Here is a 24,276-nt window from a genome sequence, read left to right on the forward strand (position 1 = left end):
AGGGGCATGGGTGGGTGGGCACAGAGGGAGGGGCACAGGTGAGAGGTCAGTAGGTGGGTACCACAGATGGGCACAGGTGGGTGGGCCCAGGTGTGAGGCTGGAGGGTTGCAGTGGAGTTGAGGGGAGGGGAGAGTAGAGCCGGTAGGGAGAGGGCTTCCTCCTGCCACCCCCCCCCCAACAGGTGAGGCGCCCATGCCTGCCCTCTCACAGTGGCCACACACGCACCCATGGTCTCCAGGTAGTCCTTAAAGTTGTCAGAGGGCAGCACCTTCTCCTGTGTGAGGCTCTGGGCATTGCCCAGGTCCACAACCTTGAGCAGGTTGTACTCGGTGACCATCATGTTTTCAGACCTTAGGTCTAGGTGCAGGATATGCTGGGCATGCAGGTACTGGGTGGCACTCAGCATCTGCCAGAGGTAGTCCTTCACCTCGGATTCTGAGTAGGAGGTCCTGGGGGCAGAGGTGGCTCAGGACAGGCCCCGAGGGGGCATGTGCACAAGGAAGGAGCAGTGGACTGGGAAAGGCACCCATTCTGACACAGCTCGGGGTCAGGTATGCGGAGGAGGGTGGCAGGCCCGGCGTTCCCTCCCAGAACCCTGCGTCATCTGCCTGTCCACCCATCCCTCCACCCAGCCCTCTGCCCCCACCTCTCCGCCAGGCATGGGAGCAGCCCGGGCCCTGAGCACAGCTCCAGGATGAGCACCAGGTGCCGGGGGCTGAGGTAGGCAGCATGCAGCTGGGCCAGGTGCGGGTGGCGCAGCCTCTTGAGTGCCTCATATTCCGGAAGCACGGCTGCCCTGTCCTCAGGCCTGTAGGGAACTATCTTGGTGGCCAGGGCCCGCCCGCTGGCCATCTCCCTGCACTGCTGGACCCGCTGAAGCGGCCCCTGGGAGAGAGACACAGCAGGACCTGAGTGGCTCAGCAGGGGCAGCAGCCAGACACAGGGAAGAGGCTCTGAGCTGACATGGGAATGTGGGGGTGGGAGCACGAAGAGCCAGCAGGGCAGCTTGAGGAACCATCCCACCACCCGCTGTCCTCAGAGGCCCCTGCACCTCCGGATCTGCATCTGGAAGGAGAAGTTCCTGGTGCTGGGGAGAGGCAGGGCTGGCCGCCCCTGGCCACTCTCCTCCTCAGAGGCTGTTAGGGAGGGGCAGGTGACAGGTTCAGGAGGATCCCAACGCAGGCTCTCCCCTCCTCTTCCCTCACTCCTCCTCAGACACCAGACAGTGGCCCTGTCTGAGTGCCTGCTCTGGCCTCTGCTCCCTCAGGTCATTTTGCAGGGGAGAAGGAAACATGGATTCAGGACACAACAAAGCCCTCATCATAAGTGTGTTTGGGGATACGCATCCTGAGCAGCAGGGCGCTTTCCAGGATGGACCAGGGACCACCATGGCATCACACCATCCTTTCTCAGGCCCACAACAGACACTATTGATCCATCAAACCACTCTTCCACCCAACCCAGACCCAGCACCCAGGAAGTCACTGCCAACTCTTGGAGTGGCACCAGTGGGTGTGGGTGAGTGAAGGGAGCTGAAGGGTGAGGGCCCCAGAATGTGCAGGCTTTGAATGCTGGCTGAGTGCAGGAGTGGCCACCATAGGGTCCGCAGTGGCCACCACAGGGTCCGCAGGCAGGAGGGTGCCTGTTCTGATCTGCCAGCCACCCCATCCACTGGCTGCCCAGGAGTGGCTCACCCAGGTGGCGGGGCCCTCCCAGGAGGACCTGCTCCGAGGGGCTGCTGTAGGGGCCCATTCCTGCCTTGCTGATGCATGCTGTCCGGAAGGTATACAAGCCGCCCCTGGACAGCTTGTTGGTGAGGTAGCAGCAGTCGAAGATGTCAGAGGCCAGGTTGGTCCAGGTACCACCTGGTCACAGATGGAGTAAGAGGCAGTTGGGGAGGAAGGAGGAAAGACCTTCCCCAGGACACAGAGCAGGCTGTGGGCAAGAGCCCTCCATGCTGACCCTGGGGGCATGCTGAGCCTCAGGGGCCCCAGGGAGAGAGGGCAAAGGGCCCACACAGTACCTTCTATGCAGCACTGTATGATGTATGTCACAGGGCCATAGGACTCCACGGGCTTCCAGACCAGCAGCACCCTGTCTGTGTAAACCTCCCCGATGTCCGGGCGTGGGGAAGATGAGGGGCGCTCTGCTAGAGGCCACCCATGGTCTGGGTCAGCATCTGACCCCCAGGGCTGATTTCTAGCTGGCCCTGCCTCACCCTCCCTTACTTTCGGCAAACGTTAGGCTCCTAAGCCCACCCTCTCCCAGTGCCATTTGTTTGGGGTGGGTGAGGTCCTAGAAAGCAATGGGAGGAGGGGCGTGCCTCCTTCCCTAGTGGGCAGTCAGATGTCTGCCCAACCCTCCCCACCAGGATCCCTCCTGGCCAGCCCTTCGCCAGGGTATGTTCAGGCCTCGGTGGAGTGGCCCAGGCTCTGGTCGGGGCGCCTTGCCCTGGTTTCTAAGCTTGGCTGAACGCCCCAGTACAGGGCCTGAGGTCAGTCTGCAAGTTCCAGACTGGGCCAGCAGCCATCTCAGCTGCCCACACACCCCAGGCACTGCATACTCAGCTCCTGACTCTACTCTGATGAAGACACAAACAGGATGGGGCTCCTCCCTCCTACACCACTGGAGGGCAGGGTGGCACCCTCCACAGGGAGCTCCGCCCCTGGCCAGCAGAGGCCTTGGGCCAGCTCCTGGCAGTAGGGTGCACAGCAGGCTGGAACACTGCCACACCCCTCTCCTCCTTCTTGGGAACGCTGCTCCCCCACCTCTGCCTTCCATCTGTCTCCTGTCAGTCTCCTGCCTCCTGCCAACCCCTGAAGATCCTGGACAGTCCAGAAGGCACCCACAGCAGCCACATGCAATGCCCGGCCCATCAGGACTGGACTGCTCGGTAACTCGGAAGCACCTGTGGTCACCTCCTGAACCCCAAATTCCACAGCCCCACAGCTGAGGGAGTGGCCCAGTCCAGCTCACGAAACGAGGCTCAGCACCCCCAGCCCAGCCTCCCTGGCCTGGCAGGGACCTCTAGCAGAGCGCACCCACTTGCCTTCCGGAGTACGCCCGTGGTGGTTGCTGTGCCGAGAGGGTTGCTCACACTGCAGGTATACATGCCCAGGTCCTCAGCAGTCACCACCAGGATGGTCAGTAGCTGGAAGTTCTTCAGGGTGGAGGAGATGAGGAGGTGGCCGTTGCTCTCCAGGAGGGCCCCATCTGTGACAGCACAGAGCCGGTCTGAGTTTCCCCTAGACAGTGAGGGCCCCTGCTGCCCTGATTGTATCCCAACCCCTTACCTTTACTCCAAGTGGCCTGGGCAGCTGGCTGGGCTAACACCTGGCAAGCCAGTGTCACTGACTGACCCAGGACCATGGTCTCATCTGAGAGCTCCCTCAGGAAGGTTGGTGCTGAGGAAGAGGCAGGAAGAGCCTTCAGAGGGAAGTCCAGGCCAGAAAGTGTGGGCAGGACGCAGCACTGCCTCCTCCTGGAAGCCCTCCAAGATTGCTCAGCCCCCATGCCCAGCCTGCCTCTGGGCTTAAGCCCCATAGGTGGGTGGGGACTTGCCCCTCTGGTGTAGGTACCATGGCGGTTGGGAAAGGACCCTGAGACAGTGGGGCCTGCTCACCTTGGTCCCTGCCCTTCAGACCTGACAGCCTTAAGGAAGCCAGGCCTGTCTTCTTCCTGGGGGGCTCCTCCAGGCCTGCAGGAGGAGGGGGGAGGGTCTCAGTAGGGAGGTCTGTCCTCGGGCAGCACCAGCTTCCTCACACTGCCTGTCCTCCTGGCAGGCCCAGGTCTCAGGGACTGGGGTGGTGAAGACAAGCTGGACCTGCTTCCCACCTCCCTCAGCAGTGGGCTGTTGGGGGCTCTAAGGCCTACAGTGCAGGAGGGGGTTGCTTGGGGCCGGGGTCAGGCTGGGGTCAGGTGGGTGGAGGTCACAGAGGCTGCTCTGGAGTTGGGACTTCCAGGCAGCTCAGGGGTCAGGGAAGCTGGGGTCAGCTGTGCCTAGGGTCGAGTTGCTCTCAGATCAGGAGAGACCTGGAGTCAGGAGGATCTGGGGCCACCAGACTGGGCTCAGAAGGTCTGAGGTCACTGAGGGTGGGTCATAGGACTCCTGGGTCAGAGGGTCTACAGTGGGGGAGGCCTGGGATCCTGGCTGCCCTCTCCCCAGGTGCCCTCCCTGCAGCTGTCTCCAGGATGGCCTCACATGCCCAGTAAGGCAGGTTCAGGTCAGCAGAGGTGCCCCCAGGACTCAGGTAGAGCCGTGGGTGCAGTTGGGAGGTAGGGGCAACAGCATCAGAGGGGTGGCCCAGCAGGACCCTGAGCACGAAAGGGTGAGTGATCTTAAGGGGCAGGGATGTGCCAGGGGATAGGACGAGGAGGAAGTCACCTTCCGGCCTGCCCTTCAGGATCCGGGAGATGTGAGCCATGGAAGCCTTCACCCTCTGGCGCAGCCCAAGTTCCAGGGGTTCCTCCAGTGGCCGACACTTCCCAGGGAACTGGAATAGGTCACGGGAGGGGGACCACTTGCGCTTTCTGCTGGCCGCAGCCTCCCCCAGCAGTGCCTCCAGGTCCTCCGGCTCCTCTGTGATCTCCAGGCCAGCTCGAAGGCCCAGCGCCCCTGGCCAGGGCCACGCAGCCTCAGGGAACTCTGCCAGCTCCTCCCCAGCCTCAGCCTCAGGAGAGGGCGGCTCTGGCTGCTCCCAGGGCTTGGGGACCCTCCTGAAGATCATGAACTCGAATGGGAGATACTTGATGTCATACAGGTCAGAGAGGTTGAGGTAGGTGGGATCCACCTCTGAAATGTCTAAGGACACAGTGTCGGCAGCCTCTGTATCCCCTGACAGGTCCCGGATCTGCACCAGGGACACCTGCCCATCTTGCTCCCACGAGGTCAGCTCTGGGGAAGCCCTCAGGGTAGCCCCTTAGGTCTCAGCCCCAAGTTGGCCTGGGGTTGAGGGCTACCCACTCCAGCCTCGTCCTGCTCCTCGGAGGACTGGGATACGGCCCAGGCCATCCCGGCCCACAAGGGACCCTGTCCTAGCATGCCCCCTGCATCCCCACCAAAGGCAAAGGTACCGTAGCCCGCCACCCCTGCATAGCCCCCACGGTACCCCAGGGAGAACTTCCGGGTGGTGGCCTGCTCCTGAGGCCTTGGTAAGGGGGGTGTTGGGTCAGGGGACTGCTCAGTCTCCTGAGACAGGCTGCCAGTGTCCAGGGAAGGGCTGGACTCCATGCCTGTGGGGCAGGTTGGTTCCAGGGAGCTGGAGGAGCTGGTCCAAGGTCCCCCAGGTCGAGAGATGCTGCCAGGCTCCTTCTCAGAGCCTGGCAGGGGGCTTGTTTGGGCTGGGCAGGGGGCTCCAGAAGTATCTCCTTGACAGACCCTGGAGGCAAACAGCCATGAGTTTGTGGTTACGGTGGGCCACAGCCCTTTTGGGGGGCAGAATCCTGCTCAGAGAGACAAGAAGGAGCCTCCTGCCCCAGCCTGGATGACCCCACTTGCTGAGCAGGCCCTGAGTCTCTAGCAGGTGATGGAGACAGACTGGGCCCTTTCAGGGGCTTCTGGTCTCTCCCACCTGCCTCCCCTGTGGAGGCTGTGGGAGGGCACTGTCCTTCACTGCAGGCCTCACTCAAGCGGCTGATGGCACTTGGAGGGTCTTGGTCCAGGGAGTGGCTACGGCCGGGGGCCTCACGGGCACTGGCGCTGGGCAGGCACAGGGCCATCTCAAATGAGGGTGTCTTGGTTATCATCCCGGCCTGCTCCTCCCTGGCGGCCTCCTCCTCCAGCACTTCATCAAGTGCTCCAACAGCGGCTCAAGCAGACCAGGCAGGGCCCTGGTGAAGTACCTGCCCTTGAGCAGGTGCCGACTCCGGGCCGCGTGTCGGCGGCTTCCAGGGGCCAGGGCGCCTCACTCAGGGCCCTCGCCTGCCTGCTGGTAGAACAGGCTGCTGATGACACTGTGCCAGGGGACGCAGCCGGGGGCTGCCAGGGGCCCTGCGCCTTGCTGTGAGGCTGGTGAGGCCTCCGCCTCCTCTGGCAGGCTGGCCAAGGGCCGCAGGAAGTCCCGTGGGTGCAGCAGCGGGGAATGGGTCACCAGCGAGGATGGCAGAGACTTGGCCCTGGCAAATGGGGCGAGCTCATTGTCCGAGGAGGAGGAGCTGGAGGAGCAGCTGGCTTCTGCGCGCAGGTGCCCGGCCACTCCCAGGGAGGGGCTGTCTGGTGGGCCCCACAGCAGCTCTGGGATGGAGCGCATCACCAGGATGGACTTGTAGCTCATCAGGGAGCGCTGGGGGCGGCACAGAGCAGTCGCTGGGTGGGGCGGCGGCACCCAGCAGGCCTTCTCCCTCCACGTTCCCAGTGGGCCAAAGTGGTGGGGACCCAGAGCAGTGGGAACCTCTGCACCAGGGCTCTTGGCTTCTGCCTGGCCACTGGGTATCTCTCTGCGGCTGGCACACTCATGGCTGAGATCCGATGAGGTGCCAGGCCTGGGAGTGTGCTAGGCGGGCTTGGGCTTGTGTTTCTGACCCTGCCCTCACCCCCTTTTCAGGGGACAGCTCACCTGCCAGCGGCTCCTGGCCAGGAGGAACTTGAGCTGCTTGGTGTTTATGAAGTGGGCCTCCTCCGCAGGCATGGATTTCTGGGGTGTGAGGGAGCAGCCACATTGAGGAGAGACCCCAGCGCCCTGATGGGGGCCCCTCCTGGGATGGAGGCCCATCTGGGCAGGGGCAGGTGGACTTGCCCTCAGCCCTGGGGTCTCATGGGCTCATCCTCTTACTTTGCCCAGACAGGGCAAGGCAAAGGCCAGAGGTCGTCGGGGAGGCCCTAACCCCCTGTGAGGGTCTCAGGATCCCAAGCCTGTCTGAAGGGACAAGTGTCCTCTGAACTGGGGCACAGGGGCCTGGGTGCCACCACCATATGTGCTGTTGCAGGCAGGCCCTCGTCCCCCTTGGGTTGGATGTCCCTCCCTGCAGGCCTGGGGTTTGAGCCAGGCTGGGCCTACTCACCAGGAACCAGGGGTGGGTGAGGCACTGGGAGGCACTGGGCCGGGCCCTGGAGGGAGAGCAGAGCCCAGGTCAGCCAGGCAGTCAGCTGGCCCTGGGCAGGGCTGGCCGCACCCTGGGTAGGCAAGAGAGGCATGCACTCACCCTGGGGCCCTCTGCAGCATGGCCTTGAGGAAGTCCTTGGCGTCCTCACTGAGGTGGGCAGCCATGGGGCTGCTCCAGGACACCCGCCCCTCCAGCACATTCAACAGGGTGGCACAGTCACTCTCTCCCGCAAACGGGGAGGAGCAGGTCAGGCTGGAAACAGGCAGAGCCTGCCCTCAAACAAAGCCCCTGGGGACGAACTCTGGCACCACTCCCTCCCAGCAGTATCTGAGGTTCCCCAGATACTGCCTCAGCTTGGAACACCAATCCAGGCAAAGCCTAAGAGGGTGTCTGGGCTCAGACCAGGGTTGGGGTCCCCACTCAGGCTGGGACAGGGATCAAGGAAACGTCAGCCTGCATGGGGGCCCTGCTTTAACCTGAGGCTCTCATGGCCAGAGGTGGGTACAGGGCTGAACTTACAAAGGAGACCCAGGCTAGCTTGAAGCAGGGATGTATGCCAAGGCTGGGTGCTGGTTCAGCCTGGGGTGGGTACTTGGCCTCAGCCTGAGCTAGGGATCTAGGCTCAGCTGGGACAGGAGTCCAGGGAGCCTAGATAGGCATCAGTCTATGTCTGAGGTGGGGACAGGTCTTAGTCTGCAGAGGTCAAGGATCAGTCTGTACCACCAGCATCTTCAGGGCATCAGTGCCCACTATGAGTGGACTCTGGACAAAAATCCCACAGACCCTACAGGGTCAGCTCAGCTCTGCCTAGTGATGACAGGGTGTTTGTGAGGAGCAGTGGGCAGGAGCCTCTTATCAGGGTTGGCTGACCGCCTGTTCCCAAGATAGCTGCCCCTGGGCTCTTGGGTCTCTGTTCTGGGGTGTGGCCAGCAGCACACGTGGCCCTCAGGATTCTGCAGAAGGGTTGGCTTTGAAGAAGCAGCTGCCAAGAACAGGCTGTGCTCACCTGAGGTAAGAGATGACCCCCATGGCCCTGCAAAAAGAAAACCACCCACTGTGAGTCACCCCAGGCCTGGCCACAGGCAAGGGATATGTGGGAGGAGGCATGGGGGATCCCAGGGGTGCAGAAGGAGGCAGAGGTTCAGAGAGGACCCTTTGGCTGGCTGCTGGGCTGCCAGATGACTCCCCAGCATGGTCCCAGGAGGGTCACAGTCCTGACTCAGCCTGACCACTCACCAGATGTCAGAAGCCTTGCTTATGGGGGTCTGCTCAATGATCTCGGGGGACACGAACTCTGGAGAGCCGTACTTGCTGTACTGTGGCTCTGAAGGGGTGATTTTTTGGGCAAAGCCAAAGTCGCAGATTTTAATGTCTTCACGAGCAGGATGCACCATCAGGATATTGGGGGGCTGTCAGAAAGTATTGGGGAGTCTATGGGGGTTGGGCCACCTGGGGTTTCCAGGCCTCAGGGAGTCATTCAGGGTCCATGAGGCCAACGTGGGGCATAGGGAGCACCAGTCAGACTGTCAGAGCAGAGCCCACGGATGAGCTGCCAATTAGCAGTGCATCCAGTCCCTGCAGGACAGCAAGCCCTGTCAAGGAAACTGGACACGGTAGGCCTGTCCCTTCCTATCCTGCAGGCCCAGGGCTCCCCTCTCCCACCCAGGTTCTGGAGGAGCCCAAGGGACAGTACCTTTATGTCCAGGTGGAGGACCCCGTGGCTGTGCAGATAGTGCAGTCCCTCCACCAGCTGCTGGAGGTAGACCTTGACCTGTGGCAAATGCTGTGCTCAGGGAGGGGCCCCGGCCCTCCACCTTGACTCATCCTGCTTGAGTGCTCCAGTCTAGCACCTGGGACAAGCCCACAGGGTAGGTGGCACCCTGAGCCCTAAGTGCCAAAGCCAGAGAAATCCCCAGGAACAAGCAAGGTGTGCAGGAAGCCAGGCAGTGCAGCTGGCCACAGAGCCCGGGTAGCCTGGGATCCAGAGAGGCGGGGCCTGGGATCCAGAGAGGCGGGGCCTGGGCCACATTTGGGGCAGCTGTGTCTGGGTGGGGCTGGGACCCGCATGCAGCTCAGGCCAGTGGCAGGCAGGTGCAGGGTCACCTCAGCTTCTGTCACCATGCTCTTCTTGAAGAGGCGATCCAGCAGCTCCTCTGATGAGCACCTGGGGCCTGGTCAAGGAAAGCAGCTGAGGCTGGAACCCACCTGGGGACTGAGGCCACAGGGCAGTGGTAGGGTGGGGGCACCTGGCCTGTCTGCACAAATCCCTCCTCAGGGGAGAGACAAGAACACAGGAGCAGATCCAGCCACAAGGCCCTCCACACTGAGACCCCAGTCAGGGACCTATGGGCAGTGGGCAAAGACCTGGAGTAACCTGTGTAGGACACACCTCTCCTTACATCTGAGAGGTCACCCATGGGAGGAGACCCCTGGCCATCTCCACCGAGGACATCTGGACCCTCAGGAGCAGCTCAGCCACTGACCCTGCCTGGTGACCCCCATGGACAACCCTCAGAGAGAAAGAACCCCCTGACCAACACCATCATGAGCGGCAGGAACAGGGCTGCTTGTCACACAGCATTGGCCACAGGAAGGTGGGCTGAGGCCGTCACAACCTGCCAGGCCCAGGGAGCATATGCTCCTCCAATCCCCAGCCTGGTGGCCACTGCACCCCTCCTCAAACCCCAAGGGGTCAGGAGAAGAAAGGATACAGTTCCAAAATGAGGATGAGGGTCTTCCGGGTCTCAAACTGGTCCAGCAGCCCAGTGACCAGCGGGTGGCTGAGCGTGGCCAGGTTATCTCGCTCCTGGTACGCCTGGGCCCGAGTTCTGCTCCGCAGGGGGATGAACTTGGCAGCACAGAATACCTTATTTCCTTTGTGCTGTACCCTTTTCACAAAGCCAAACACGCCTCTGGGGAGGAGGGAGGGGGATCAGGATGGTGGCGCTGTGCCACGGGTCCTGGGCATCCCTGGGGCCAGAAGGGCTGGAGTGTACCTGCCAATCTCCTCCTTGATCTCGTAGAAGGAGTGCAGCTTCCTCCGATGGCTCTGCTCTTCTGAATCTGGCTCACTGTCTCCTGTGGTCAGCACAGAAGGTAGTTAGGACTGCAAAGGCACTGCCCTGGTCCTTATCCCCAGTACTGTGGAGCTGGCAGGCTGTTCCCTGGGCCTGGGCCTGTGGCCCATGAGAACCTTGATCTGGGGTCCCTGTGGGGACTGGGGATGCCATGTGGAGACCTAGCGGCCCTGGGCCTGGGAGGCTCTGGGGCTTACCCCCATGGACCAGCAGCTCTGCCTTGCAGAGCACCTGGCCAGCAGCATTGTGTGCGAGACAGGTGTAGACGCCTGCATCTTGCTGGGCCACATCCTTCAGTAGCAGGCAGTGAGTGGTGCCATCCTTCTGCTGGCTCAGCCGGGCACTGTCCTCCAGTTGGACACCATCCTGAAACACCAGCAGGCCAGGACGCCATCAGCCCATCCCAGCATCAGGCCCACCTGCCCTTCCCTGGCACCTGCTGTGTGTCGGCCCCAGGTCCAGCCCCATGCCCAGCCATGATGGGCTTGGGGATTGCAGGAGGGGCCGCACAGCTAGGATCGTGTGGTGCGGTTTTCGTACACACATGAACACACAGGTGCCTCCGGCCTCTGAGGGTCCCACCCTGCCTCCCTGGGTCAGCTCTTACCTTGTACCATGTCAAAGTGGGCTGTGACAGCCTCAATGACAGCCTCAAACTGTGCCGTACCACCCGCCTGGACCTGCACATCCTCAATGGTCACCTGCATGGTTGGGGGCCCTGGGAAGAGGTGGAAAGGGGGACATGAGGAGGGATTCCCAGGCTGCACAGCCCATAAATGTGGTCAGTGAGGCTCTGAGTACACCCCAGGGCAACAGGCAACAGGGCCCCCTGGTAACTGGGAAGTTCTTCCTTCCATCCAACCACTGTCTCCCTGCTTTGCCCTTAGCTGGCCCAGCAGTCACGAGAACAGTCAAGCCAAGGCAGGCAGAACATGCTAGGGGGTGGTGGCTCTCTCCAGGACTGGGTCCAGCAGACACCGGATCTGTAGTGCCTGCCTCTCCTGGAGGAGAGCTCCAGCCCCCACCCCATTGTGGCACAAGAGAAGGGGTGGGGAACCTGGGCTGAAGCAGGCGGGAACCTAGCGGGCCCCTCCACCCTCCAAGCAACTGCCCCCAGCCCAGGCACTGCAGGGCCACCCTCACAGCACGCCCTGACCCCTGACCCCCATACTTGAACTTGTAGCACTGGTGTCGATGGGCTGGTACACATAGGTCCTTTGTGTGGTCTCTGTGATTACATGGCTGTGGACATCCCAGAGCACCTGCCCGACACCTGCCCCTGGCCAGGCAGCACCCTCCACCCTGGAATCACAGAGCTAGGTGAGCTTCTGCTGGCTAGAGGTGACAAGATGGGGTCCTAGGCTTTCCCCACATGTGGGGGGATGAGGTGTGCAGATGGAAGACCCTGGTCCTTGCTGTGGGGGCTTCCTGCACCTCCTTCCCTAAGGTTGGCCTTCTTCCCTGCCTACTGGCTTGGCCTGGGGCAGTCAAGGAGTGCACAGGAGGCCACAGGACCACCCCATTACCTCTGCGTACCACATGGCCAGAGGGGATGGACCTGCCCACTCATGAGCTGTCCTTGGCAGGACTGCCCCCATCTCATGACTCAGTTAACTGGGGGAGGTTACTGGATGGGGATGGTCCGTCCCTGGGCCCCAGAACCAGTCACCGTCTCCTGCTCCAGGACTTCCCGGATGAGAGGCTATGGCACCTCTGGGGTCTCAGCTGCTGGGAGATGAGGAGCCTCGTGAGACAGAGCTGGGTTGGGGCTCAAGAGACCCTCCTCGGCCCTGCACTGCCCAACTGTCCCCCACATCACCAGGCCAGGGGGTGTGTATGCTCAGCAAGACCACTGCTTGCAGGGACCTGGGGGCCATGGGTGACTGTCCCCAAAGCCCAGGTTCAGCCCATGGCTCAGCATGTGCATGCTGGCTGGGGTCCATTCTGCAGGCACCTGCCCCACCAGGGACACCCACTTCAGTGTCCCTGCCCAGCAGCTAGGCTGCCATCCAGGGAACATCCTGACAGCATAGGTCAGTGACCCAGGAAAGTGGCTATATCCCACGCCATGGGTGCCATAGGCTCTGGCAGCTTCCTACGGGCAGGAGAGACTGCAGGTGACGTCACCCAGCACGACAAGTTGTATTGTGGCCATAGCACACAAACAAGGCCCATTCTATCAGTGGCCAGGGACAAAACAGAGGATAGCCTAGCAGACTGGCTAGAAAAGTAGGGATTAGGGTGACCAGGTGGTCACTTAGAGTAGGCGGTGGTGCCCTTGAGGAGGTTCTCCAGGGCCCTGAGGCTGGCTGCAGGTGAACTGAGGCATCTCAGGCTGGAGCCAGCACTGGGGTGGGCAGGGAAGGGCAATGTGCTGGGCCTCCTAGGACAGGGCTGGATGGAGGCTGAATTTAGGGGAACCCCTCCATCTTCAGGCAGGACACAGGGAATGAGTGGAGGGAAAGGGAGCCCAGGATGGGAAGGGGCTCGGCTTGCTCCCCAAAGCAGCAGCAGGGAAAGTGAACACCAGTGCCAAGGCCGGCCAAGCAACACCAGGGGTTTGCTCCATCTCCGCGTTCCTGGACACCAGAACTCTGTGCCACTCTGATCCAGCAGCCTCCCACACAGATGCCATCCCTAGCCTTTGCCTTTCCATCCCCTGTGGGCACCAATCTGTCACAGCTGGTGGTGGTGGCAGACAAGACGAAGCTGCCTTACTCTTGGTCCTGAGAGGGACACTGGGCCAGACCTGCACCTAACTGACACCATGCTGAGAACGCTGGGGTGGCCATGTGCAAATTCAGAGCCCGAGGACATTCCTTGACAGGGTCAGCACAGGATGTGTCCTTGCAGCCAGTTCCCTGCAGGGCTTACCAGGTGTGCCCGAGGCTTCTGGGGCCTGGGGGCCAGCCTCCTGAAATGCCAGTGGTTCCCTGGGGCCAGGGGTGGGGCTGGCAAAGTCCCCTGCAGAAGGGCCTAGAGCCTCAGGGCCCAGGAGTCTCTGCAGCACAGATGGGACTTCCTGGTCGGCTCCAAGGGAGGGCTGGGCGGAGCCGTCCTGGGTAACACCTATGAAGAGGTGGGTCAGCAGCAGATGGTAAGGCCCAGGGTCTGGTGTGGCCTGACCCAAGGTAGGGGCCTCCAGAGACCAGTCCCTGTCAGAGACAGTCTAGTGGGCTGACCCCCAGCTGGCCCTTCCCACCTGCTTCACTCACCCACCTGCTCAGGAGGCTGTGAGGAATGGAGGCTTGGCACAGAGAGAGAAGCCCCAGAACCCACACTGGGGACAGCTACTTCCTCCCCTGGAGCTCAGGCCTGTCTTCACCCAGGTGCCCCATGGAGAACTCCTCCTCCTCCTGGGCCAGGGGACCGGGAACCCACCCTTCACCCTTCATGTGCCCCAAATCCCAGCACACACTTCATCCCAAGGCTGGCTGTCCTGCAAGGCTGACTCTGAACCCCAGCTCTAAACCTGGGGGCAGCCTGATACCATGTCAAGGTCCATGGGATCATGGGGCTGGTGTCCAGGTGGCCAGAGCCATTGGCCCCCCCTCCTGGGGACACACCCACTGCCCTATCCTTACCCAACTCCATCTGCATAGTAACCGTCCACCCTCCACTTACAGCTAGTCCAGGCCATGCTACCCTTCCCTGGCACCTTCCACCTATCGCTGAAGGACTCCCCAGGCCCCTGCCTGGCATGGCCCCTGCCCTTCCCACCTGCCAACCGTCTGCAGCCTGAGGATGCTGACCACTCCCATCCCCAGAAGGTCCCTTCCCAGAGCCTTCCCCAGCCCTCCTGAGCCCCTGCCCAGGAGGGGCACCCAAAATGGAGAGGCATCTCCAGGATGCCCTCTATGGGGTCAGGGAACCCACTCTCCCCTTCCCCATCCAAGAGGTCAGTGGATCCCTGGGAAGCCTCACGGTTGGAGCTCAGCACAGAGTGGTTCCCACCCCTCTGACAGATGCTAGGTTGTCCTGGGTCACCTCAGCTGGGGACAAAGGGGTAAACCTCTAGATGCCAAGAACTTGGGACCACCATATCACACCCCCACATCACATCTGTCCTGACACTAGCCTCAGCCAGGTAGAGGAAAGCCTGCACTGCTCTTGGTGGGCCAGAGGGACAATTATGGGTGATTCTGGTCATATCATGTGTCCACAGGACCAGCCCCAGGGTCCCTGCCTGGGACCAAGACAGGCCCATGTGCTGCCACAGCCCGTCTGGGCACACAGGAGCCAAAACAGGGCACCCATGTGGCTCCCAGCTTGACCTTGGAGTGAAGGAACAAGGGCACTTGGTCTAGGCCCAACCAGGGCTATGGGTGGAGGGGATCCCGGGGTACTGAGTGCGAGAGCGAGAGGAGCAGAGAGGAGGCGCAGACTGGTTTATTGCTCTATCAGCCAGAATACAGGTGCACTTCCCAACACAGACCCTGTGTCCACCCTGCAGAGCCGCTGGTGGCCACTAGGCCCTGGGTGTGGCTTTGGGGGTCTGGGTCCCATCCCTAGCCTGGGGAAAGGCAAGGCCGTGCCCAGTGGGAGCAGGACACAGGCCCAAGTCCACATCTGTGTCCAGAGCCTGGAGGCTCCTGCAGGCCAGAATGGACAACCCAGAGCTTGGTCTCTGAGCTGCCCCTGGCCAGGGCTCTCTTGAAGGACTTCAGTGCATCCAGCATTGTAGGCACTGTGGTCCTCTTTGTTGAGGACCAAAGTCCAGTGAGGTAGGAAGGGCCCAGGACAGAGGGCATGGCAGGCTGAACCCCGAGCTCAGAAGAGCAGCGCATTGAGCACAGGCGACTGAGGTGAGCTGGGGTTCCTGAGCAGGTGCTGCTGCCCAGCAGGGTGCAGGCCCCATGCTGCAAGGACGGCACAGTAAGAGTGCCCTGGCCTCCCTGTCTTGCCAGGGTATGTGGCCTCAGCCCTGGGAGGGGCCAGGGGCCTCATCTCCATCTGGGCGAATATGCAGAGTAACAGTCTCTCCCACAGTCCCCAAGCTGACCATCTGGGTGGAAACCTCCGTCTTGAAGCTGCTCTGCCTGCCGTCTGTAGAGTGCTGGACCCGGGTGCAGGAGGAGGTCCAAGGAACACTGCCCACAGGCCCAGCTCGGGCCCCTCGCACGTGGAAGGACAGGTCCTCGGGGCTGTGGACCTGGGATCCTGTCCTGAAGAAGCCAGGTGGACCCACATTTCTGGGTGGGCGCCCCACGTTGAGCAGGATGGGCTGCCCCACGGTGGGCTCACTGATCTCTCTCTGGAGCACGGAGACCTCACAGGGCATGTCGTCGGAGGTGCTGCTTGCTGGGCCACGGCAGCCAAAGGTCTCCCCTGCCTGGGGCACGTAATCTTCTAGGTCAGCCAGGGTCAGCACATGACCATTGTGTGTAAGGATCTTGGGGTTACGGCTACAAAGGCCATCCGTGTCCTGGGGCTCCTCCACCACAAAAGGGCTCTCCCCATCACCCTCTCCTCCTGCCCACTCTGTTCTGCTGTCCCTGAGGGCAGCCCCAGTCTCCTCTGGCTCAGGGCTGACTGCTCCAGAAGCAGCCCAGTCCACACTGCGCCCAGCATCCACATGGAAGACGAGGGGCTCCCCAATGCGGACCACAGCTGGACCCTGGGCATGGGGCTCCTGTCTAGCTACTTGTTGTTGGAGTTGTTGGCATTGGGGTCCCCACCTGGCGTCCCACCAGGCAGTGTGAAGAGCAGTGCCCCCATGCCTCTGGGCACCTCCCTGGCGGGAGACACAGCCCGAGGACCCGACTTCTTCACTCGGACCTCAACAGTCTCCTCAACCTCCACCCACTTGGGCTGGGGCCCTGTGCCCTCTGGCAGGGCTCCGGAGGGGGCCTCAGCCTCCGTCACATACAGTGTGGGCACAGTGGGCTTCCGGCCTGGCTCTGTCTCAGGCCTGTGAGGTTGCCTGGACCCCGGCAGGAACAGCAGGTCAGGGGCCAACAGAACTGGCCTCTGTGGGCTGGTGGAGCGGCAGGAAGGCTAGCGGGAGGGGGACTTGCTGGGGGACCGTCGTGGGCCACGGGGACTCTTCACCACGGTGGTGATGGTCTCCTCTCTGGTAGGGGAGAGGGCCCAAGAAGAGATGGGCACAGAGATCTGCAGCCTCACCCAGCTCCAAGCCATCAGCACATGCCAGAGACCAAGTTAAGGTACAAACAGGTGAGGAGGGTGGGTGTGCAAACTCCTACACATGCTCTTCAGCCCCACCTGCAGAGCCCCTGGCAGGAAGCCAAGGAAACCAAGCACAGTGTTTCACATGGCTAAGCTCAAGTTCTGCTCTGCTCAAGACATGTGGAGGCACCTAGAAGGCCCATGCTACATCACCCAAGCTGAAGCCTCTGGACACCAGGACTGCACTGTCTCCCCGTCCCCCTCTTCAGCAGGCTTTCTGCTCTGTACCTCAGGCAGGGTGCCCAGCCTGCTACCAGGAAGTGCCCGCATGCCGTGAAGTCCTTGGCAAGTGACAGGCTGCTGGCCTGTGGCCTGTGCTCCTGGCCTCTGGATCTAAGGCCAGTGAGGCCCCATCAGGCCAAGGGGAAGACTGGCTGAACACTGAGCTCCACATGGCCATGTCCCCTGCCTGGCTGGCATCTCCCAAGGTGGGAGGGGCAGAGCTCAAGGCCAACAGCTCAGGAGTGCATGCTGGGAGGGCCAGCGACTCTGCAGCCCTGGCCTGTCTCAGCAAGGGCCCTCAGTGGTACTGATCCCCTTTATAGGCATGGACAGGGGGAAAGGCTCAAAAATGCCCAGATCCAAGGGTCAGCAATGCACTGGTTAGCCCACGTCCTCCTCTGCTGCCAGTGATCCTGGCTCTAGCAGGAGCTGAGGTAAAGTGGGCCATGAGCAGGGAGTAGGCTCTGGCTAAGGAAGGCAAGTCCACGGTGCTCAGCTGAGGATCTACCCATGGTCAGGACTTGGTGCTTTGACCAAGGCACTGCCTATCTCTCTCTCTCTCAGCACTTATTTTTATTTCTTGCTCTAACTTCAGGGCTCCAGGAAGAGTTGCTCCCAGGGACAGGCCCAGAGACACATGGGCACCCTCAAGGTGCACAGCAGTGATGAACCCTACCTTCCCTATCCCTTGTCCAGGAGGAAGGGAATCTCCTACTCCACTGACTGGTGGGGAGGTTGAGGCTCCTGGTGGCCTATTGAGGGCCAAAGCTGAGGGGGCACAGCCTTCTCTGCAGGACAAAGGTGGGTACTTCCCAGAATGTTTCTCATCCCCAGTCCCCCTCAGGTCGCCTCTGAAGCTTCCCAAATGGGATCTGGCTCCATCACTACAATGCTCCCCCTGTGGAGGGAAGGGAGCAATAACCTGTCTAAGGCCCTAGAACACCTGCTTGTACCCAGGATGGCACTCTACCACCCAACTGTTCCCATCTGTTGGGTGGCACAGTAGGAGAAGCCTACTTCTGGGGAGAAGGGAGGTCAGGGAAGAGCTAACCCAGGGCCTCATCAATTCTGATGACAGAATTCTTCTGTAGCACAGCTACCTTCAGGCCCTTCTGGCGGCTGCTCAGCCCCTGGGGAATGGAGGTTTCTATCCTGGAGCATCCCAGCCTGTAACCTATAAAATCCTCAGCCAGTCCTGCCTACAGCTCCCCACACCTCCACCTGCATACCTCCTCTGCAAGTCTCCAGGACTGTCCAGGTCATAAGCAAGCCTATGTTCTGTGAGTTCACCCAGCTCTGATCCCCCAAGTCAGCTCACCAACATGCCCAGATTTTCTACAGCATGAAGGTACTGAAGGACAAAGAGCCCACGGGCATGGCTCTGGGGAAATGGGCTCTCAGCTGACTTCTGGGAGCCACCCTAAGCCTCCTCACTTCCCTGAACCTTGGTTAGGCTTGGGTTTGGAGACTGCTAAAATTCCTTCATTTAAAAAAAATTTTTTTAGTTGTAAATGGGTCTTTTTATTTTATTTATATATTTATGAGCAGTGGTGCAGTGCTGTAGATCAAACCCAGGGCCTCACACATGCCAGGCAAGTGCGCTACCACTGAGCCACAATTCTAGCCCCTAAAATTCATTTCTAAAGCTGCACTAGACACTTCAAGTACTTAACAGACACATGTGGCTAGTGGCTGCCACACTGGGCAGTGTAGAGAGAATACTCTCACCACTGCAGCAAGTTCTGTTGGATACCGTCCCAGACCTGGGGTACCAAGGGATAAGAGTCTGTCTCTAGTCTTCTGAGGGAAGTGGCTCAGTCCCAGCCCCACCCTAGTGGTGCGACTCTGGTGAGCCATTGTGTTGTGTGCAGAGCAAGAGAGCCGTGACGTGTGGAGGGACCTGAGGCCACGGCTGTGGTGAGAAATCTGCGAGGCACTGGTGGCCAGAAGTGAGCCAGGCTGTTAGTGCAGTCACTGCAAGTGGCCAGGACACACAGCAAGGTCCAGGAATGTTAGTGGCATGCAGGGCACTGCAGTCCGAGGACATGTTAGGAACATGCCTGCACTTACATGATGACGGTTTTCTTGGGGACTTTAGTCGCCTGCTCAGTGACTACAAAGAAAACAGTCAGAATAGCAAGGGTTACAGAGAAGCCAGTGCCTGGGGCTGACTCCCTGATGGCACGGCAGTGCAGCCACCTGCTGGGCTTAGGAGCACTGGCCATGTGTCCCTGGGCAGCCTGTCTCAGCTAGGAGGTCCAGTTTCCTCAGCTACAGACGGGTGAGAGCATCTGCCCCAAGGGGCTGGGGTGTGACAGCAGGCACCCCAAGGATAGCCCACTCTCCCTCCTGAGCGCCACAGGAACTGTGGGGAGGAGAACGAGCTGGCATCTGTTGCCTACTCAAAAGGGCCCAGGCTTTTCCTCATGCTGACATAAGCCTGTGAATTCCTCAAACATGTAGCCCAACATAGCCCTGAGGCCTAGGGAAAGGGAAGAGAAGCCTGTGGCCATGCAGTGGGCCACCAGCCACAATGGGGCCAGGATGGTTGATGCCTTTGCCACAAAACAAGTTCAAGTCCAAAAGGTGTCTCCAGGGGAGAGGGACACAAGAGTCCTGAATGTGGACATCTGAACCCCATGCATGTGGTGAGTGTCTCCAGGGGAGGGGGCACCAGAGTGCTGCACGTGGCACATCTGAGCCCCATGCATGTGGTGGGTGCCTGAGGTCTGAGTGTGAAGGGCAGCTGTCTCAACTGCGTGGCCTTTCCTGGTTTTCCCAGCTGTTGCCCTTACCAAAGCCAGGCCATGGGGCCTATGTTTCCATCTTGCTGCTGGGGACTGGAGTTCCAGAGAGGATGAAACTCATCTGGAACCAGGCAGCACCTACTCCCAACCACCTTGAGGCCTCTTCCCTTGACCTCTGGGCAGGCCTGGGCTTGACTACTGCAGGCCATCTCCAGGCTCAGCAGCCCGCTCACTGCTCAATGGGAAGGTGGGGGAAGTGGCCAGCAAAGCCAAGTGGCCTGTATTGGGCCATGGTCCCACATCTCCTGGACCAGGGGACTTTCTGCTTCACTGCACTGCAACACTGAGACAGGCTTTCCCTAGGCAACTTATGGCATTTCAAGCTTGTCTCAGATGATGAGCACAAGAATTAGACACTGTCTGTGTGTGTGCATTGGAGGTCACACTGGCTACATTTGTGTGCCTGCACATGGGTGTACCTTGCATACAAATGTGCACACAGGTGTACTTGTCTGCACACATATGCATGCTCAGACACGCTGCACACACATTCACACACACAAGTGTGTATATATGTATGTGCACATCAGCACATGTACATGTGTTTGCTCAGGCATGTGTGTTTATATGTGTGCATTGCTTGCACAGGCTGTGCTCAGGCATGTGTGTGTTTATAAGTGTGCATTGCTTGCACAGGCTGTGTTCAGGAGTGTGTGTGCGTTTATATGTGTGCATTGTTTGCACAGGCTGTGCTCAGGCTTGTGTGTGTTTATATGTGTGCATTTCTTGCACAGGCTGTGCTCAGGCAAGTGTGTTTATAAGTGTGTTTATATGTGTGCATTGTTTGCACAGGCTGTGCTCAGGCAGTGTGTGCTTATATATGTGCATTGATTGCACAGGCTGTGCTCAGGCAGTGTGTGTGTGTGCTTATATGTGTGCACTGATTGCACAGGCTGTGCTCAGGCAGTGTCTGTGTGTGTGTGTTTATATGTGTACATTGCTTGCATAAGCTGTGCTCAGGAGTGTGTGTTTATATGTGTGCATTATTTGCACAGGCTGTGCTCAGGCATGTGTATGTTTATATGTGTGCATTGCTTGCACAAGCTGTGCTCACATGTGTGTATGCATTTATATGTGTGCATTGCTTGCACAGGCTGTGTTCAGGTGTGTGTGTGCATTTATATGTGTGCATTGTTTGCATAGGCTGTGCTCAGGTGTGTGTGTGTTTATATGTGTGCATTGCTTGCACAGGCTGTGCTCAGGCTTGTGTGTGTTTATATGTGTGCATTGCTTGCACAGGCTGTGCTCAGGGAAGTGTGTTTATATGTGTGCATTGCTTGCATAGGCTGTGCTCAGGTGTGTGTGTGTTTATATGTGTGCATTGCTTGCACAGGCTGTGCTCAGGGAAGTGTGTTTATATGTGTGCATTATTTGCACCAGCTGGGCTCAGGCATGTTTGTGTTTATATGTGTGCATTATTTGCACCAGCTGGGCTCAGGCATGTGTGTGTTTATATGTGTGCATTATTTGCACAGTCTGTGCTCATGTGTGTATATGCATTTATAAGTGTGCATTGCTTGCACAGGCTTGCTGAGGCATGTGTGCATTTATATGTGTGCATTGCTTGAACAGGCTGTGTTCAGGTGTGTGTGTGCATTTATATGTGTGCATTGTTTGCACAGGCTGTGCTCAGGCTTGTGTGTGTTTTTATGTGTGCATTGCTTGCACAGGCTATGCTCAGGCAATTGTGTTTATATGTGTGCATTGCTTGCACAGGCTGTGCTCAGGCAGTGTGTGTGTGTTTATATATGTGCATTGTTTGCACAGGCATGTGTGCTTATATGTGTGCATTGCTTGCACAGGCTGTGCTCAGGTGTGTGTGTGTTTATATGTGTACATTGCTTGCATAAGCTGTGCTCAGGAGTGTGTGTTTATATGTGTGCATTATTTGCACAGGCTGTGCTCATGCATGTGTGTGTTTATATGCGTGTATTGTTTGCACAGGCTGTGCTCAGGCGTGTGTGCATTTATATGTGTGCATTGCTTGCACAGGCTGTGCTCAGGCAGTGTGTGTGTGTTTATATGTGTGCATTGCTTGCACAGGCTGTGCTCAGGCATGTGTGTGTTTATATGTGTGCATTGCTTGCACAGGCTGTGCTCAGGCAGTGTGTGTGTGTTTATATATGTGCATTGTTTGCAAAGGTGTGTGTGCTTATATGCGTGCATTGCTTGCACAGGCTGTGCTCAGGCAAGTGTGTGCTTATATGTGTGCATTGCTTGCACAGGCTGTGCTGAGGCATGTGTGCGTTTATATGTGCGAATTGTTTGCACAGGCTTTTCTACAGGGAAGTGGCTGATGGCGGGAATAGGAATCCAGTCAGGAAGCTGTATGTATTTAGACTAAGTTGGGCACAAAGAGGGACAACCTGTGTGTCATCTGCAGGCAAGCTCCTGTGCACAGAAGGACAGGAAAGCCCAGGGCCTCCACCTGGGTCCTCCCTGGCAGGGACCCGGCTTACTGCTCCATCTTGCTGCTCCAGGACACCTTGGGTTGCTAAGCTGGCACTTTATTCATGGTCCCCAACTGCCCCAGACCAGCTGTAGGCCCCAGTGAGTCTGCCGTTACAGGAGGGCTGCAGCCGTGCAAAGCAGCTTCCTGGCCTGGTGCAGACACTCAAGCCAGGTCAGTGCCACCGACAGGAGACAGCCAGGGCCCCTCTGGCTGAGGAGCCACCGGTTCAGACAAAGCAGCAGGACAGGATTAGGAAGCAGGAGGCACAGGGCTCTGATTGCATGGCCTTCGAGAACCAGCGCTCAGTGATGTGCCTGGCCCCAGTGGGCTCTGCAGGCCTGCTCTTCACGCTGACACCAGCCTTCTTCCAGAAAGGGACCCACCGTGACCAATAAGAGAACAGCTGCAGAGGACACTCCTGCCCCAGTGAGAAGGGCATGTACCCAACCGTGAGACACGCAATGCAGAGGAAGTGGACAAGCCGGTGGCGGCAAAAGCATATATGCATGGTGATGCTGTCCCCGGGTTGTGGGACAGTATTATGTCACGGGTCCCCAGGAACACAGGTCCAATATGGCAGGTGAGGGTCACAAGCCCTCACACAGGGACTTGCCCTTGGAGAAAGAGTCCATGAGGGCCACGGGGGCTTCGAAGTTCCTAGGGTTGGGATCTAGGGCGTTGGCTGGCCCGGTCCTCTGAAGGTCCAGAGGGACAGAGACCCTGTGTGTTGGTCCCTGGGATGGACAGACTGCAGTGGGAACACTCCACAGGAGCCTGTGCTCAGGAATTGGACGACACATTTTCCAACCACCCTCTTGTGGAAGCTGTGGCTCCACCAACATGGGTCCAGCCTCTGCTCAATGGCTCTAGGGACAAGGACTCCCCACCTGCCAAGGCAGCCCTTCCAGGGGGGCAACTCCACCTGGGAGCCAAGACATATAACAGTGGCCCTCCTCCCATCCTGGTGGCCTGGGCACTAGCTCACCCAGATGGGACCTTGTAGGAGTGACTTGTTGTAACCCTGGGAGTGACCTAGGCCAGGGCAGGGACACTAAACCACAAATGCTCTGGCCTCTCCAAGGCCAATTCAGCCTGGTGGGAAAGGGCCAGACCAATATCTGACTCTCCACTCATCAGTTTAGCCCTCAATGGAAACGCCCTTCCTCAGATGTCCCACTATCCTGCCTCTGCCCTCAGTGTAGATGCCCCTTCCCCAGACTTCCTACTGTCCTTCCTCTGCCCTCAGTGGAGATGCGCCTTCCCCAGACGTCCTACTGTCCTGCCTCTGCCCTCAGTGTAGACGCCCCTTCCCCAGACGTCCTACTGTCCTGCCTCTGCCCTCAGTGTAGACGCCCCTTCCCCAGACGTCCTACTGTCCTGCCTCTGCCCTCAGTGTAGACACCACTTCCCCAGACGTCCTACTGTCCTGACTCTGCCCTCAGTGTAGACGCCCTTCCCCAGACGTCCTACAGTCCTGCCCTCTGCCCTCAGTGTAGACACCACTTCCCCAGACGTCCTAGTGTCCTGTCTCTGCCCTCAGTGTAGACGCCCTTCCCCAGACGTCCTACTGTCCTGCCTCTGCCCTCAGTGTAGACGCCCTTCCCCAGACGTCCTACTGTCCTGCCCTCTGCCCTCAGTGTAGACGCCCTTCCCCAGACGTCCTACTGTCCTGCCCTCTGCCCTCAGTGTAGATGCCCTTCCCCAGAGTCCTACTGTCCTGCCCTCTGCCCTCAGTGTAGACGCTCTTCCCCAGATGTCCTACTGTCCTGCCTCTGCCCTCGGGTGGGGGGAAACCCCCTTCTCTAGAAGTGCAGCCCATCCCAGGTGCTGCCTGCAGGAGGCCTGTGTGACCACTGCCAGGCAGGCTGCCCTGGGTCAGAGGTGACTCCATGGGTTTCCCTGCAGGCCAGGGGCAGGGCTCACACTTCCCCACCACAGAGCAGCCTCTCCAGCGCTCACTCCGGGTTCCTGGCTACCTCCACCTGCCCCACAGGTGCTCAGACCAGGTGGCCTGCAGCCTCTGGACTCCACCCCACAGCCTTCTCTTCTAGCCAGGTCATCTGCCCAAGATGCCTGCCCAGCCACCCCCGCAGGAAGTGCACCTGCTCTGAGACATGGTGGGTCTGCTGCCCCCAGTCCTGGATGGCTGTGCAGCTGTGACACAAGGCTCAAGCCTGAGGACCCACCTAGGCAGCATGGGCAACAGGCTCGGTGGCACCTACCTTCTATGGCAGCCACAGTCTGCTCCCTGTGGCGCTGCTCCCGGGCCGGCAGCACAGCGCTCTGCATGTACAGCTCCCCACCACCACGAGTGGAGCCATGTCGGTTCACCAGCTGCAGGATGGACAGAAACCACTCAGGACCCCTATCCTCAAGGGACCTAGCTGTCTCTCATCCACTCTGGTGGTCTTTAGTTTGAGGTCCCCACTGAGACTGTGTCCCCCAAAGGGGACAGGGCTCCCAGCCAGGGCCTTGCTCAGGCATCTT

General features: G+C 59.6%; 2 long non-coding RNA genes across 2 annotated transcripts; both read right to left on the reverse strand.

Annotated features, from left to right (window-relative positions):
• Positions 1 to 9,163: 9,163 nt before the first annotated feature.
• Positions 9,164 to 10,078, reverse strand: LOC144254665 (uncharacterized). The gene is made up of 3 exons (XR_013343557.1): positions 10,039 to 10,078; positions 9,754 to 9,954; positions 9,164 to 9,206 (listed from the first exon to the last, which is right to left on the reverse strand). It is a non-coding gene; the product is annotated as an uncharacterized LOC144254665 (long non-coding RNA).
• A 6,028-nt stretch (positions 10,079 to 16,106) lies between these two features.
• LOC144256794 (uncharacterized) lies at positions 16,107 to 24,081 on the reverse strand. The gene is made up of 3 exons (XR_013344246.1): positions 24,012 to 24,081; positions 18,601 to 18,643; positions 16,107 to 16,192 (listed from the first exon to the last, which is right to left on the reverse strand). It is a non-coding gene; the product is annotated as an uncharacterized LOC144256794 (long non-coding RNA).
• Between the last annotated feature and the right edge of the window lie 195 nt (positions 24,082 to 24,276).

Source organism: Urocitellus parryii, chromosome 1, assembly GCF_045843805.1.
Source record: "Urocitellus parryii isolate mUroPar1 chromosome 1, mUroPar1.hap1, whole genome shotgun sequence".
Lineage (NCBI taxonomy): Eukaryota > Metazoa > Chordata > Mammalia > Rodentia > Sciuridae > Urocitellus > Urocitellus parryii.